Raw genomic sequence first — 15,943 nt, 5'->3', positions numbered from 1 at the left:
CAGGCTCAATCAAAAAAAGGACTTGTGCCGGTTTTTAAGTTGTTGTCTAGTTACTAATTTATTTTCTCCGCTCCAAACCTGCCCTTCTATGCTCTGTTCTGTGACGCTGGTGCTGGGGTTCCGCAAAGCACATTTCTGCTTTGCCAGCTGCACCTTTTCAGCTCTGCCAGACAGATACCACCTCCCAGGAGTGCAGCCCCACAGGCTCCTCCTCCGAGTTCGAGACTTCAGCACCAGCTGAGTGGTGCCCACCCTCAGAGGTCTGAGTTTCAGCAGCATGGGCCCCTCCTCTAAGTTTCTAGTTTCGATATTTCCAGATTCTTCCTTCGTTCCCTCAGCCTCAGGGATGGGAGCTGCTTCCTGCACGTGCTACCTCCATAGTACCTTCGAGTTCTCTTTTTGCCCTTTCGATTACCTAGTCAAGAACAGCTTTATACTTCGTTAACTATGTCTTTATATGAAAACCTCACTATTCAAATACCTGGTATGCCTTCTGTCTCCTGCCTAGACCCCAGGGTAATCCACCAGAACTGGTCCAGGGAAAGGCTGCTCCCCTGGGGTGACTAGACGACTTTCTATTGCAACCTCCTCACCACAGAGAAAGCCTAAAAAGAATAACACACCCCACAGCCCCCAAGGAGAGGTCCCTTTTCCCCCAGAGGATATGCCAGCTGTGCTTAAGGGCCAAAGCTAAACCCAGACAGGAAGCGTGGGTGGAGAAGAGGGCCAGAGAAAGAGGTCGCTGGGTTGCTGGCCAACACGTGGCTCGGAGCCCTCAGAAGCCCTGCTAATTCACACTGTCGAACTTCCCCCAGCTCCTCTGTGCCACTACCCAGTCTCACTATGAGAGAAGGAGACTGGTGTTCAGCGAAAGGAATAGCTCCTTTCTTGGGTTGGAGTGGGGGTACTGGGGAGCCTCCTCAACAGTGGCAGGCAATGCAAACAAGGAGCTGAAAAGAGAGGCTGCACATTTTGCTAATGCAGAGATGAGTGGGGGAAAAAAGTGGGGGCCGGAATTTAAGCACATAGAAGTCCCCCCACTGCACTCCCAACACAGAGACATGCAGGAGTAGAAAGACGAAGACCTAGGGTGGCTCTCTGCCGTGTGTCATCTCACCATGAAGTAACAGTCCCCACCTAGCGTACAGGCACACCAGAAATGATGGATTCTGCCTGCTCTCCTCAGCTCTTCAGAAGCAAGAAGTTGTCAGGAATATTCAATTACAAGGAAAGCCAAAACACCGAAACAAAAAGAATCAGAGTGTCTAAATTACAAAATCCATTTACAAAAAATGACCTAACAAAGAAAAAATTAAGATTGGCAGTAAACACCAAATGGAACAAGAATTATGTAATTTGATGGAAACTGGCATAATGAAGAGAAATTGAATAAAACAAAAGACAATACAGATTTTCAAGGAAATCAAACCAAATTAAGAATTCTTAATTTCCTTGTGAGTTCTGAAACTACTTAAAAGTATTGCTATGAACCATCTCTCTATATGTTATTTAGATAAAAGGAGAGGAGAGAGAACACATCACATGTGTGATCCCTACTGTGTGCCAGGGATTTGGGTTACAGTGCTGAATTTTAACATCAGTGAATTTTCTGTCATCTGCCAAATAAACCTGTTATTACCATCCCCACTTTAGGAGGAAAATGAAGCTCGGAGGTCCTGAGGCTTACTGGATATTTGGGTGCATGGACGAAGAGAATTGGGTTGCAGTTTCTATAAGCTGTCTTCCATACTAGGCAGCGTCCTTCCAACAATTTGCTTGTGGGTTATTGAAGTCCTCCCACTTTTTTTACAGCCTGCCCTCATTTATTGTTTCCTGCATGTTGATTAAAACATTCAGCTTTGCTAGATCTGATTATGTAAGTGGTCCGTGACATAACCCGACTTTGGTTCTACTATTTTAGTATGAATTTCTAGCCATCAAGAATCTATAGTTCCTTGCTCATCATAAAGGAACCTTCATTTATGATCTCCTTTGCCAAGTATACCCTCAAGCTTTATCTGTGCAATGGAGCTTATCGCCTGATAAAATTATGTGCAACCTCAGCATGGAAACCGCAAAGTGAATTGTAACTATTGTAATCATTAGGTAGCACATGCCTCATTTTTAAAAAGCCTCTCTGTTCATGATGATGCCATCTAAAGACACCACCAAGCTGTCAGTTCTTATAAACAAACTGCATGTTTTATTATAACAATCATACTAATGTCAATTAACTTGTCCTCTGTAGCAGTGGTTCTCACATTTGAGCATTCATCAGAATCCCCTGGAGAGCTTGTGAAAACAGATCACTGGACCTCACCCCAGAGTTTTTGGGTAAGCAGGTCTGGGATGGAGCCCAAACATTTGCATTTCTAACCAGTTCCCTGGTGATGCTGATGCTGCAGGTCTGGAGACCATATTTTGAGAACCACAGCTCTATAAGAAGGCTATAGAAAATGAACTAGCCATCCCTGCCTTTCTTCCTCAGTAATGAAACCCTGATTTTATTTCGGGATGGAAATGCATCTAGCTAAAAGAGTCTGTTTCTCAACCTCCCTTGCAGCTTGGTATGGCCACGTGACTAAGTTCCAGCCTGGAGCTATAAACAAGTGTTGTGTGGGAATTCCAGGAAGGCTGCTTGAGGGAAGCTGAGTCACTGGGAAGAGGCCTGTGCTACGTAGCCTCTATGATGCCACCTCCTAGGATTCAGGCCCTCGTACAATCCCCTCCGCTTGAGTGTGCATGGGATTTCTAATGGGAGAAGCCAGCTACTATGTCATAAGGCAGCCCTGTGGAGTGGCCCACATAAGTGAGCTTGGAAGGGGACCTTGTGAGGCCTGCCAACAACTGTAGAAGAGAGCTCAGAGGCGGATCCTCCCCACTTGAGCTAGAGATGACTGCAGCCCCTGCTGACACCTTGATTGCAGCCTGTGAGAGCATAAGCCACCACCACATAGCTAAGCTGCTCCCAATGATGAGCCACAGACACTGAGATAGTGTTTATCATCTCCAGCCCTCAAGTGTTGGAGTAATTTATTATACAGCAACACACCACTCATCCAGAACCCCCTGACCTTCCTCAGCTGTTTCATTCTGCTGGACTTGTACCTGGGTACAGGAGTGATCGCTGCACAAGCCTCTCTCCACCATAAGGACAGAAACCACAGGATGAGCAAGGCAGAGTAAAATGAGAGGCGTCTGGGTCCTGGGGATGCCTGAAAGCCAACAGAGGGCTGCACACTTCCTGACTCTCTTTACATGAGGGAGAAATAGACTCCTCTCTTCATTGAAGCTTAAAAAAAAAAAAAAAAAAAAAAAAAACATGTATGCCTGGCTCTTTTCCTTTCATCAAGTCTCTAAAATAGCAATATAATTTTTAATAGACACTTAGCTCTTACTATGTGCCAGACAGCCTCTAAATGCTCTACAGATATTAACCCATGAAATCGTCATCACAACCCTATTGTGAGTTTCACTTTGTAGCAACCTGAAGCTCAAAGAGTTTAAGTGACTTGCTGAAGGTCACCCAGCTAGGAAGTGGCAGAGCCGGGATTATCAACCCAGGCATTCTGGCTGCAAAATCTGTGCTTTTAGCCATGAAGCCCTTCTTGAATGCCGAACATCATGCTCATTGCTTCACACTTTTTACAGATGAGAAATCCGAAGCTCAGAGGGGGTTAAATACCTTTCTCAAAACCCCAATCTGCAAGTGGCAAGTTGACATTCAAATCTACATTTCTTTGCTTCTAGGGCAAGCACTCTTACTACTTGGGAAATGATGCTTCTATTCTGGGCTTCATTTGTCTTCAAGCATTCCCAGTGACTGCGTCATTTAGCCCAGCACTCCCCAAACTTGGCTGTGCTTAGGAATCACCCAGGGTTCTTGGTAAATAGAGATTTTGACTCTATTTACCAAGTAGGTATGAACCTTGGCCTAAGAATCTGCATTTCTCACACACCACCCACCGCCTCTCTTACCAGGTGACTGTAATGCCTCTGGCTCAGGGACCACAGTTTTCATGTCAGGGATCCACTTCCCCCTACACTTCAAGCCATATGGGAACGTCACCTCTCTTGTGGTAGTGCAGGCCAGTCGGCTCATTCCTTCCTGTGTCTTGTGGTCTCCCTGTCTCTGCTGACTGCCGGGGCTGCAGTTCTCCTGAAGGATGGAGTAGACTGACATTCTCCTTAGCAAAGCTTGACCTTAAGTAGCTATAAAACAATAGGGAGCTGGAGGAGGTGGTCAGTCAAGTTCCTTTCAGCTCTCAAAGTTCTTGATTTTGTGCACAATATGATATTCCACCATTTCCCACACCTTCATACTTCTCTGATGAAGCAACGGAGTAATCTGAATTACCACATAATTAAATGCATCTAATTTGACACGGGGAAGATCAGTGTGTCTGACAGAAAAGTGAAAAGACTTGCCAGGTTGTAGAGTTAGGTGACTGGCGAGCTGTGATCAGATGCTGGTGTTTCTCAGGCTTGACTATGCCTCTGGGAGTCCAGTTAAAATACAGAAGCTGGTCCAGGAGGTCTGGGGCAGCACCGGAGCGTCTGCGTTTCTAAGCAGCTCTCAGGTAAAGCCGATGCTGCTGGCCTGGGGACCTCACTTTGAGGGGCACAGTTCAGGGTGCTTTTCTCATGCCACTGTTCTCCTCTCCAGCTGGGCAACCGCAGCATCAGAAATGCAGCCCCCACGCTCAGAAGAGACAGGAAGAACAAAATGAGACAGGAAGGAATGAGCTGAGTGGCCCGAATTTAGGAGGACCACCACCACAAGAGAGGCGAGGTTCCCATATGGCCCGAAGTTCAAGGGGAAGTGGTTAGAGTCCCTGCGAGGGCTGAGAACACAACAAAAGCAAAGAAGTACATACACACAGATGTAACTTCCGGCTCTTGGGCAGAGCTTTTCTGGCATTTCTCTGACACAAGTGCCAGTCCCCCCCAGAGGTGATCTTGGCCTTGTAGGTAGGCACAAATCTGGGTAGCATTGGGAGTACAGAGGCCCAGCCTCAGAAGCCCCCAGGAGACAACCTGGCTTTCAGCCCTGGCTCCTGTGTATCTAGGAAATTTGTGACCTCGATTGAGTCTTGAATAAATAAATGTCCACTTTGTGCCCAGCACTGTGCTAGGTGCTCTGGGAGATATGAATAAAGTATAAAATATTGTCTCAGGCCCAGGAAGAAATATGGTCTTCCCCACATGCACATGTATATTTATTGCAGCACTATTTACAATAGCAAAGACATGGAACCAACCCAAATGCCCATCAATGATAGACTGAATGAGAAAAATGTGGCACATATACACCATGGAATACTATGCAGCCATAAAAAGGAATGAGATCATGTCCTTTGCAGGGATATGAATGAAGCTGGAAACCATCATCCTCAGCCAACTAACACAGGAACAGAAAACCAAACACCACATGTTCTCACACATAAGTGGGAGTTGAACAATGAGAACACATGAACACAGGGAAGGGAACATCATACACCGGGGCCTATTAAGGGTGGAGGCTGAGGGGAGGGAACTTAGAGAACAGGTCAATAGATGCAGCAAACCACCATGACACATGTATATACCTATGTAACAATCCTGCATGTGTATCCCCTTTTTTAGAAGACGAAATACAAAATATATGGTCATCCCCCAGTGGCTCACACCTGTCATCCCAGCACTTTGGGACGCCAAGGCAGGTGGATAACCTGAGGTCAGCAGTTCGAGACCAGCCTGGCCAACATGGCAAAACCTTGTCTCTACTAAAAATACAAAAATTATCTGGGCATGGTGGCACATGCCTGTAATCCCAGCTACTCAGGAGGCTAAGGCAAGAGAATCACTTGACCCAGGAGGTAGAGGTTGCAGTGAGCTGAGATCGTGCCACTGCACTCCAGCCAGTGCAACAGAGTGAGACTCTGTCTCAAAAGGAAAAAAAGAAAGAAAAGAAAAAATACCACACAAATAATATGGTCTCTACCCTCAAGGAATTTGTCATCTAGGTTGGGGAGCCAATATGAAGCAAGCTGGGAATTTAAGAGAGCTCCTAACTTGGCAGTAAGGTTCTGGATGTGCAGTGGGAAGTCTCAGAAAAAAAACAGATATGGGCCGGGTGCGGTGGCTCATGCCTGTAATCCCAGCACTTTAGGAGGCAGATGCGGGTGGATCCCAAGGTCAGGCGTTCGAGATCAGCCTGGCCAACATGATGAAACCCCATCTCTACTAAAAATACAAAAATTAGCTAGGCGTGGTGGTGCACACATATAATCCCAGCTACTCAGGAGGCTGAGGCGGGAGAATTGCTTGACCCTGGGAGGTGGAGGTTGCAGTCAGCTGAGATTGTGCTACTGCACTCTAGCCTGGGTGACAAAGCAAGACTCTGTCTCAAAAAAAAAAAAAAAAAAAAAAAAAAGGATATAGGTCTGAGAAAGTCAGAGAAGGTTTCATGGAAGAGGTGATACCTGAGTCGGGGCCTTAGGTAGATGTGGTCAAGTACTAAAGTGTCCCCAATTCCTCCGTGTTCTCTTCACCCTTTGCCATGAACCTTTGTCGTGCCCCATCCCTGGCCACTTTAATTCTGGACTCAGCCATGTGGCTTGCTTTGGACATTAGGATGTTAAAATTCTTCACAAAGCAGGGATCTGAAAAACTGCTTACAGTTTCCCTTGCCTTTTTTTATGCCTCATTACCACCAGGAAAATATGCCCAAGTGTGTGCCCAGGCAAGCAGGGCACAGCCAATTCACCCCAGTTGTACCAGCCAATAGCCAGCCAGACCCCAGACATAGGAGCAAACTTAATCCAGGTCATCAGAGCCACCTAACCAACCTCCCCAGGAGTGCAAGCACTGAGATCTTATTGTGTATGTCACGCAGGTTCTGTGACTGTTTTTATGCAGCATTATTATGAAAATAGGTAACTGATACAATAGGCAATGAGATTGGAAGAAAAGAACACTCGAACATTTCCTGCAGTGACTCCTTTAGAAAACTGGCGTTGTGTGATATTAACTGCTACTTAAAACAAGTTTCCTTTGGTTAAATGCACTTGAGAACCACAGTAAATGAAGATAACAGATTTCTTGATGAAGGGCTTTCCAGTGCCTTGGCTGTGAAATTGTGCATGGTGAATATTCAGGAGGCAGTATTCAGAATGCAACATGTCCCAAACATTTTTTGAAGTGTTAAGGGTGCCCCTGAACACCAGGTAGGACCTGTTAGTCTCAGCAAATCATGTGTCGTTTCTCAACTAGCAGATCAGTTGCCCCAGGACAGAGATCTTGTCTTTCTTGTCTAGTGCTGTGTCTGGAGACCAAGGGCAATGCTTGCCATATGCGCACCCAGTAAGTATGTGTGCAAGGAAGGCAGGAGGGAAGGAAGAAGGGAGGCAGCACAGATATGGTGTTTCTTGCCTCTGCTCTTCCATTTGTACAATTGCTTCTATGAACCATAAATGTATCAGCATTGTCTACCTGGTGAGCCCCAATTATCCTTCAAAACTCAGCTTACAAGTCATCATTTCCCTGAACACTTCTCTGACCTCCTCAAGCAAAGTTAGTGACTCATTCAGCATTATAGCTACTGTAAGTACCGTTGCTTCTGTCCACATCCCCCGCAGTGCTAGGGGCTGCATTGTCGATTTCACCTTTCCTACTGTGCTAAGTGGAGAGTCCACCATGCTGTAGGTGCTTAATGAGTATGCACTGGAAAGAGGCGAGGAGAGAGGGAGGGAGGGAAAAAGGAAAGAGATGGATGGGGAAGAAAGAGAGAATGAGGGAGGGAGGAAGGAAAAGAGGGAGCGAGGGAGGAAGAAAAAGAGGGAGAGAGGGAGGTAGAAATTAATGAAGCAAACTCAGATCGTTTTCATACTAGCACATGGTTGGTAATTATAGGATTGGAGAGGTTACCTGGGGACAGGTGATGGAGAGACGTGGATATAAGAAAATGAGTTTACCCTATATTCTGTAAGAAGCCACCGATTAATATTCTAAGCAAGAAGGTAGCGTTAGATAAGCTTTCCTCTCCAAATTGTTTTCTGTTGACAGGTAAAACGCTACTATACTATGTATTCCAAGGTAACCTGAATATAATTTAAGTCATTTACTTAATTAAAGGAAATCATATGTAGCAAAAAGAAAAAAAAAAAACATTGCACAAGGCCTTCAACTGCCTTAAACTAACATAAAGATTGCTGGAGATGGAATAGACGTGCTGCACTCAACTGGAGTCGGGTAACCAGAAACGGTCACTCATGAAATTGAACCATGTGTTTACATGGTAAATATTGAATCAAACCTGCCCTGTGTTGCTAAACAGAGGGATGAGTCCCAAGAAGTATAATCTGCAATCAGAGCGCAATTAAATGGTTTCTTTTTTTTTTTAAAGCCAATGACAGTACAAATAAGTGTTTAATCAAGATTCATTCAGCACTAGCCCTTATTAATGGAACATAAAGAGCTAGTCAAATTTACGAGTTCCATTCTCTATCCTTCACATTTTCAATTAGATGCTCACAGTTTCCTCATGGCTATCTTACTTGCCAAAGTTGAAGGAATGATTTGTATTTTTCTGAAAGTGGCCCGGCATCATAGGTATCTTAAATGTTCTACACTAAATAGGGGAAAATCAGAATGTAACAAGTGGGTCTGTTTTATACACTTGTAGTCTCAACTAATTCAAAGGTGGCTGAGAGCACTAAGCAAGCTAAATCTTATTTGTATTGACATTTAGAAGAGGTGAAGATTCAATTCTGCCCGAAAACAAGCCAAACGAATTACAGAAGTACATCAATTATCCAGAAGCTTCCAGAAATATAAGAAACTTCGTGGGGCGAGGCGGAGCGATGTGCACCTGCACTCACCTCCATGTGTTGCGGTGGGTTGGGGAGGCAGGAGAGGTCAGAATGGATTTGAAGAGATTTCAGCATGTGGATATGACAGAGCATCTGTTGCAGTCAATATATGGGGTTGGGGTGACATTATTTAGGCATATCCGGAAATGGCTAAGGTTAAGTAACAGATGTGTTACTTACCAGTATAACCTGTGTAGTCCATGTTAACTGTGGCTGAAAATGTTTGAGGACACCCACATCCCGTCAAAAAGATTTTGAATATAACTAGAAATTTAAAAAACTGATTGGATTATACCATGTTTAAAAAAGATCTTAATGCCAGGAAAAGGATGCTTATATTGGGGTCAAAAAGAAGGCTCGGTCAGAAAGCAAGAATCTGCCAATATCAGTGCAACCACTCAGGAGTGAAGGCACTGCACAGCCAAAATGGACACCCCACCCTACTCAACAGGTCTACCCGCTGCGGTAGGCTATAAAATGGCCCCCTAAAGGATATCCACATTCGAATCCCTGGAACCTGTGAATGTTACCTTACATGGCAAAATTGATTTGGCAGATGTGATTAAATTAGGATCTTCAGATGGGGGATATTCCTGGATTATCCAGGTGGGGCCTAAATTATGCCATCCTACGTATCCTTATAAGAAAGAGGCAGAAGGAGATTTGACGTACACAGAGAACGCAATGTGAAGATGGAAGCAGAGATGGAATGATGCAGCCACAAGCCAAGGAGTGTTGGTTAGCCACCTGGAAGAAACAAGAAACAAGATGTCCCCTGGAGCCTCCAAAGGGAGTGTAGCAACACCTTGATTTGGGCCCAGTGATACTGATTTAGAACTTCTGAACTCCAGATCTGTGAGAGAATACATTTTACTTGTTTTAAGCCACCCAATTTGTGCGAATTTGTTGCAGTGGTTACTGGGGACTAATACAACCCCTACCTCAGGATGAGTTCCTGAGGCTGTCAGAGCTTGAGGACACTAACCACTGCACTCAGACAATTCACCTCTCACCCCTTCCCCTTGTTCCTTCATGCTCTGCTGTCCCAGCTCTGATTTCTATCTCTCCTATTGGCCTTAAGGATTTTAATTTGGCTGTTTTTGCAGATTCAAAAGAGAGAGACTACATCAGTTTGTACCAGAAGGCACAAATTTTTTGGTCTGCTCAGCAGTGAAGTTTTCTATTGTGAATTCACTTCAGATATATGCATCAGTGTCTGTGAGACTGGCTAGAAGAAGCCAATCCCTCAAACTTGGGTCGCCTCAGTCACACTAACAGAATCCATTTTCTGGTGCTGCAGTGTTGAAGTCTCAACATACAGATTCATAATGATCTCTCCAACTTATACAGTGTCACACACCTATAGTCCCAGCTCCTTGGGAGGCTGAGGCAGGAGAATCACTTGAACCTGGGAGGCAGAAGTTGCTTTGAGCTGAGATCGTGCCATTGCACTCCAGCCTGGGCAACAAGAGCAAAGCTCTGTGTCAAAAAAATAAAAATGAGAGAGAGTATTATAATTGAACTCATTTCAGGTACTTGTATGATGCATCTTCTCTCCTCGACACATGTAAGAACATTATGATCAGCACCATAAGATAGAGTGAGAAAAAAATAAAAATAAGAAAAAGCATTAAGAAAATAGGCCTTTGGTGTACTTATCAAGACTCGTTCGGTTGCAAGTGAAAGAAACCCCAAATTATACACACAAGCCAAAAAGAAATTTATTCCCCTTCATAACTGAGAGGTTCAAAAAGAAAGCTTCAGCTTCAGGCATGGCTGGATCCAGGAGTCCAATAATATAATCAGGAATTTGTCCCTTTCTGTCCGTCTCTCAATTCTGTCTTCCTCTTGTTGACTTAGTCTCTGCTAAGCCTTCCTCTCTGGGTAGCAGGAATATCCACTAGAAGTTCAACACTAACTTACCCTTATATCTAGCAATCACAGCCAGAAGGGGTTGCCTCTTTACTATTTGTTGCAGCAAAAATTCTTGGAGAAGTTTTAATTAGGGTTTGAGCTAGGGTTTTAGCTCCATCTAGGGTTATAGCTACATCTTTGAACCAATCACTGTTGCCAAGTTTTGTGTTAAAATGTCTACACAGCCATTAACTTTTAATTAACTTTTAAGATGTTTCAGTATGAACCACCTGCAGTGGCTCACTCCTGTAATCCCAGCACTTTAGGAGGCTGAGGCAGCCGGATCACTTGAGATCAGAAGTTTGAGACCAGCCGGGCCAACATGGTAAAACCCATCTCTACTAAAAATACAAAAATTAGCCAGCCATGGTGGTGCACACCTGTAATCCCAGCTACTCGGGAAGCTGAGGCAGGAGAATCACTTAAACCTAGGGAAGCAGAGTTTGCAGTGAGCTGAGATCTCGCCACTACACTCCAGCCTGAGCAACAGAATGAGACTCTGTCTCAAAAAAAAAAAAGTTTCAGTATGAACAATGTAAAATATGTGTATAAATCAAGTCTGATCTCAGGTGCGATTAATATCTGAAATCCTCTAATCAGGAATCAACACCCCAGGGGTGATAATTAACATGGAACTACTTTCATCAGGAGTCAGCACCTTCCCAAAGTCGCAGCAGGAAAAAGGCAGCCCACTCAAATTAGGATAATTCAAAGACGAGTGTGAATAGAGGATACAGAAATCACAAAGGATAGTGAAGTACTCAAAAACTAGTCGCAACAAGGCTGTTACTACTCATAGGCCGAAAGGGATGAGGGACAGGAACAGTTACCAGAACCAGGCAGGAGAAAGTCATGTAGACAGTGTGCCACCTTGACAAGAACCTTGACCTTCCTGCTGGTCAGTGGGGCAGCCCTGCAGGGATGGGGTTGAAGGAATGATTACCCTAACCCTACTCTCCTCCCCTGTCCAATCATCCGCTGGACTCACCATTAGCCAAACTCACGTAGAAGCCAGAGGGAAAGGGAGCCAGAGTATAAGGGAGTCAGTCCAGACACGTGGGCCTCCCAGGCCAGAGAGCAAGGGAAGAAAGGCAAGCAGTGGCATCTAAACAGTCAAACAGAAAACATTCAGCAGCAAATGTGAGAATGTAGCACTTAAAATATACTATCGAAATCTACACCTAGAGTCTTTCCTAATTATTGATAATATAAAGAATGTTAAGTAAATGTTATTGGTGAAATGAGTAATATTCAAAGTAGTAAATGATTGGGAAAAATGTAGAAGTCCCCCTCTCCCATTTTGCATGAGGACCCGGTAAGCACTCTAAAGGCACAGGCAGCAATCAAAGGCCCAGAGCCCCACTTCCCTGCATCTCTCTACTTCAAGGAGAACCATGTCACCTGGCCCACGTACAGGGCTGGCTTGTCCTACTATCAGAATATTGTGGCATCCAGACAAGACTCTCATGCGAGGTGTTCTTTCAAGTATCCAAGTAAGAATGAAACTTCCAGAACTACAAAACATATTCATGGTGTTTTGGGGGCCTGCTTGCTAATAAATACTCACGCATTTGGTAGTATTTGGTCTAAGAATGGCTTTCATTGTAGGATGCTATCTGGGAATGGGGTTATGGGGAAAGGACACATGGCTTCCACCTGCTGCTGGCCACCAGAGGCTCCCAGCAACTGCCAAGAGAGGCCAACGTTTGTTGAAAGGCCAGTTGAAATCATGTGTCCAACACTGTGGCAAGGAGGAGGGATCATCTCCATCTAATCCATCTGGAATGGATTTTCCAGAAACAAAGTAAGTTCTACAAGAAGAAGGTTGGGGAAGGAAGGACAGGATATTAGGTGGACAATAATACAGCTGCCCCAGTTTACTCCACTTTCATTTATGGATTTAACATTCATGATTCCAACCATTCCTGAGTCACCCCGAATACCCGTGATAGTCATACTTTTTAATTTTGCAAAGGCACAGAACTGCACAACCCATGCCATAAAGCCAGAAAGCAGTAAAAAGGTACGTAGCCAATAAATGAGCCTAGTGACCACTTGTCAGCCACATCTCAGAATGGCTTTGTTCTTCTCTCCTGCATCTACATGGGAAGCTGGCAAAAAAAAAAAAAAAAAAAAAAGGCAAACCTTGTTCCTTAGTGAAAGCATCTCTAGGATGGCAGCAACTATTAATGCTTGTGCTGGAAGTGAAGAAGTGGCAAGATCTTTTATAAACACATTACAAATATGCTATATTAAAATCATCATAAGTCTGAAAGGGCCACTCAAATATTTCAGTCTTATTGACTGCATATTATGAGTGAGTTTAAGTGTCATCATGTATTCAAGAAGGGCCTACAACATACCTCATGAATGATACAGGCCTACTACATAAGCAATATCTGCATAACATTCATGATCCGGGTTTCAGTTATCTACGCTTGCATAGCAAAGTATCCCAAAACTTAGCTTCTTAAAGCAACAAATAGCTTATTTAATCACAGTTCTGCAATCTGGCCTGGACTCAGCTAAGCAGTTCTGCTGGTCTCGCCAGCAATCACTCATGTGCCTGGGCTCAGCTGGGACACTGGGATGCTTGGGTCTCCCTCTCTCTCTCCACATGGCCTCTTCATATGTTCTCTTCAACAGCGGAGTCAGACTTTTTTATGGTGGTTCAGCGCTCCCAAGAGTACAAAAGCAGAAAGTAGCAGGTCTTCCTAATGCTTCATCTTTGAACACACTCTACTAATTAAAATGAGTCACAAGGCCAACCCAGGTTCAAGGGATGGGAACTACACAAGGACAGGAATATAGGCAGACATAATTCATCGAGGCTATGGATGTAATAGACTACCACAACTCCCCTCATACTCTAGTCCTAGGTGCTTTAGGCTATTCTTTCATTAAATAAATCCAGATGGATCTTCATTTTATAGATGATTAAAGTGAGGTTTACAAAGGTGAAGAAAGTATTCCAAAGTCATCCAGTTAGATTTGAATCCAAAGGCAGTGCTCAATCCACTAACCACAGGATGTCATACTAGCTTCAGAATATGCAATTAAATTCAGTTCCTGGGAAGATTTTCATCAGGTGTTTCGATTGGGTGTTCCCTGGCAAAAGGGCAAAATACAGATGCCCTTTTATCTTCTCTTCTCAGCTCTTTATCCTCTACCCCAATATCAGCATCCTCTACTTCTGGACTTCCAGCAACTCAGATTTCAAAGGTAATCTCATCTGTTTTTTTCTAGGCACAAAATTAATGGTACTCACTTCCACATACAAATGGCACCCACTTGATAGCTAAGGCTGAGCTCAAGCACATCTACACCCGGACTTCCCTTGTCCCTGATTCCCCAGCCCTCCATGGCCCAAGGTGAAGGCTCTCAATACTCCTCAAAGGTGCTACTATGCTGCCACTCCCCACTTTGAGGTCCTTGCATCAGCTTTCAGCCCAGGTAGTAGCATCAAGGAGGTCTTGAGGCTGTAGACTGTGGGCCATTGAGCTGAAGGTGACAAGCCTAGACTTACAATCTCAGAAGGAGGAGAGGGCACCTCAGGATACAGAGGCAGGAATCCATGTGTAGGAGTTCCAAAAGCCACCAGGAAAGGGTGTTTTTTAATTAATTGATATCCCCAAAAACTTACCAGAGATTTAATCTATTCATAAATAACTTTAAAACACATTGACATAAAAAAATTGATGTTAACAGCTATTCCTAGCAGACTGGTACCAAGCCAGTACACTGTTCAATTTCAGTTCCCGTTTTCCCTGCCCTGGGCACCAAGATGGCTTGGGAAGATAAAGTACAAAGAAAATGAACAGAGAGCCCACTTGAGTCACACTTGGGCACACTGTTCCTCACATTTCATTAGTACCTCTGTACCCAAGGGTACACCCTCCTCCTATGATGCCACCACTCTCAAGCCCACAGTCTATGACCCAGAGCCTTACAGCCTTAAAACCTCCTTGACACCTACAATCCGGGCTGAAAGCTATTCGAGGATCCCAAGGTGGAAAGCAGCAGCATAGGAACCCTTTTGAGGAACACTGACAATCTCCAACTTGGGCCTTAGAGGGGTGATGAATGAGGGACAAGGGAAGCCCACATGTTTGTATATTTCAGCCCAGCCTCAGCTTTAAGTGAGTGCCATTTTGTGTATGCATGTGACACAATTTGAGATGAGAGAAAAATCTCATCTGCATCAGAGCAAGAAGAGAGAAGCCCAAAAATTGATTCCTCTCTGTAAATGTAATACTAATTACATCATTTAAGTGATCTGATTACCTCTTAAGCTAAATTACCCTTTAGTATTAATAGCAATTATGTACATATCATTAACATGTGTCCTGTTGATATGGTTTCAAGTTATAGTTGATTATGACAATAATCCATGAGACTTACTCTATGAGAAGTAATATATGAATATGAAATCAATCTTTTCGCTTTATAATTATATCATGAATTTTCAGTCTGTAATTTGCTGCTCATAAAATACATTGTAGTCACAGCTTAAACAATTAAAGAAAATGTTAACTATTACTCAAATCATAATGTTTTTTCTCTATTTAATCATTTGTCAAAAATTCTATAATTTTCTATTTAAATTATGATCCTTGGCTGTAGCACCATTAAATATCTTTTTTTTTCTATCAGACACACTTTTAAATACATAGTGATACGGTTTGTCTCTGTCCCCACCCAAATCTCATCTTGAACTGTAGCTCCCATAATCCCCACATGTCATAGGAAGGACCCAGTGTGAGGTAATTGAATCATGGGGGCAGGTTTTTCCCATGCTGTTCTCATGATAGTAAGTCTCATGAGATCTGATGATTTTATAAAGGGAAGTTTCCCTGCACATGTGCTCTTACCTGCTGCCATGTAAGACATGTCTTTGCTGTTCCTTTACCTTCTGCCATGATTGAGAGGCTTCCCCAGCCATATGGAACTGTGCATCCATTAAACCTCTTTTTCTTTATAAATTACCCAGTCTAGAGTATTTCTTCATAGCAGTATGAAAATTGACTATAATATATATGGTGTTTCTCTTCAGCTACACTTAGGCACATCTAACATCTTGTATTTCCTAGGACCAGGGCCTTAGAAGGAAAATGTGGCAGAACATTTCACCTTTACCTTTCATCTATATGTAATTTTTTTTAATTTACCTGAGCTTT

The sequence above is a fragment of the Saimiri boliviensis genome, chromosome X (genome assembly GCF_048565385.1).
Source record: "Saimiri boliviensis isolate mSaiBol1 chromosome X, mSaiBol1.pri, whole genome shotgun sequence".
Taxonomy (NCBI): domain Eukaryota; kingdom Metazoa; phylum Chordata; class Mammalia; order Primates; family Cebidae; genus Saimiri; species Saimiri boliviensis.
Note: the sequence above shows the minus strand (reverse complement) of the source record.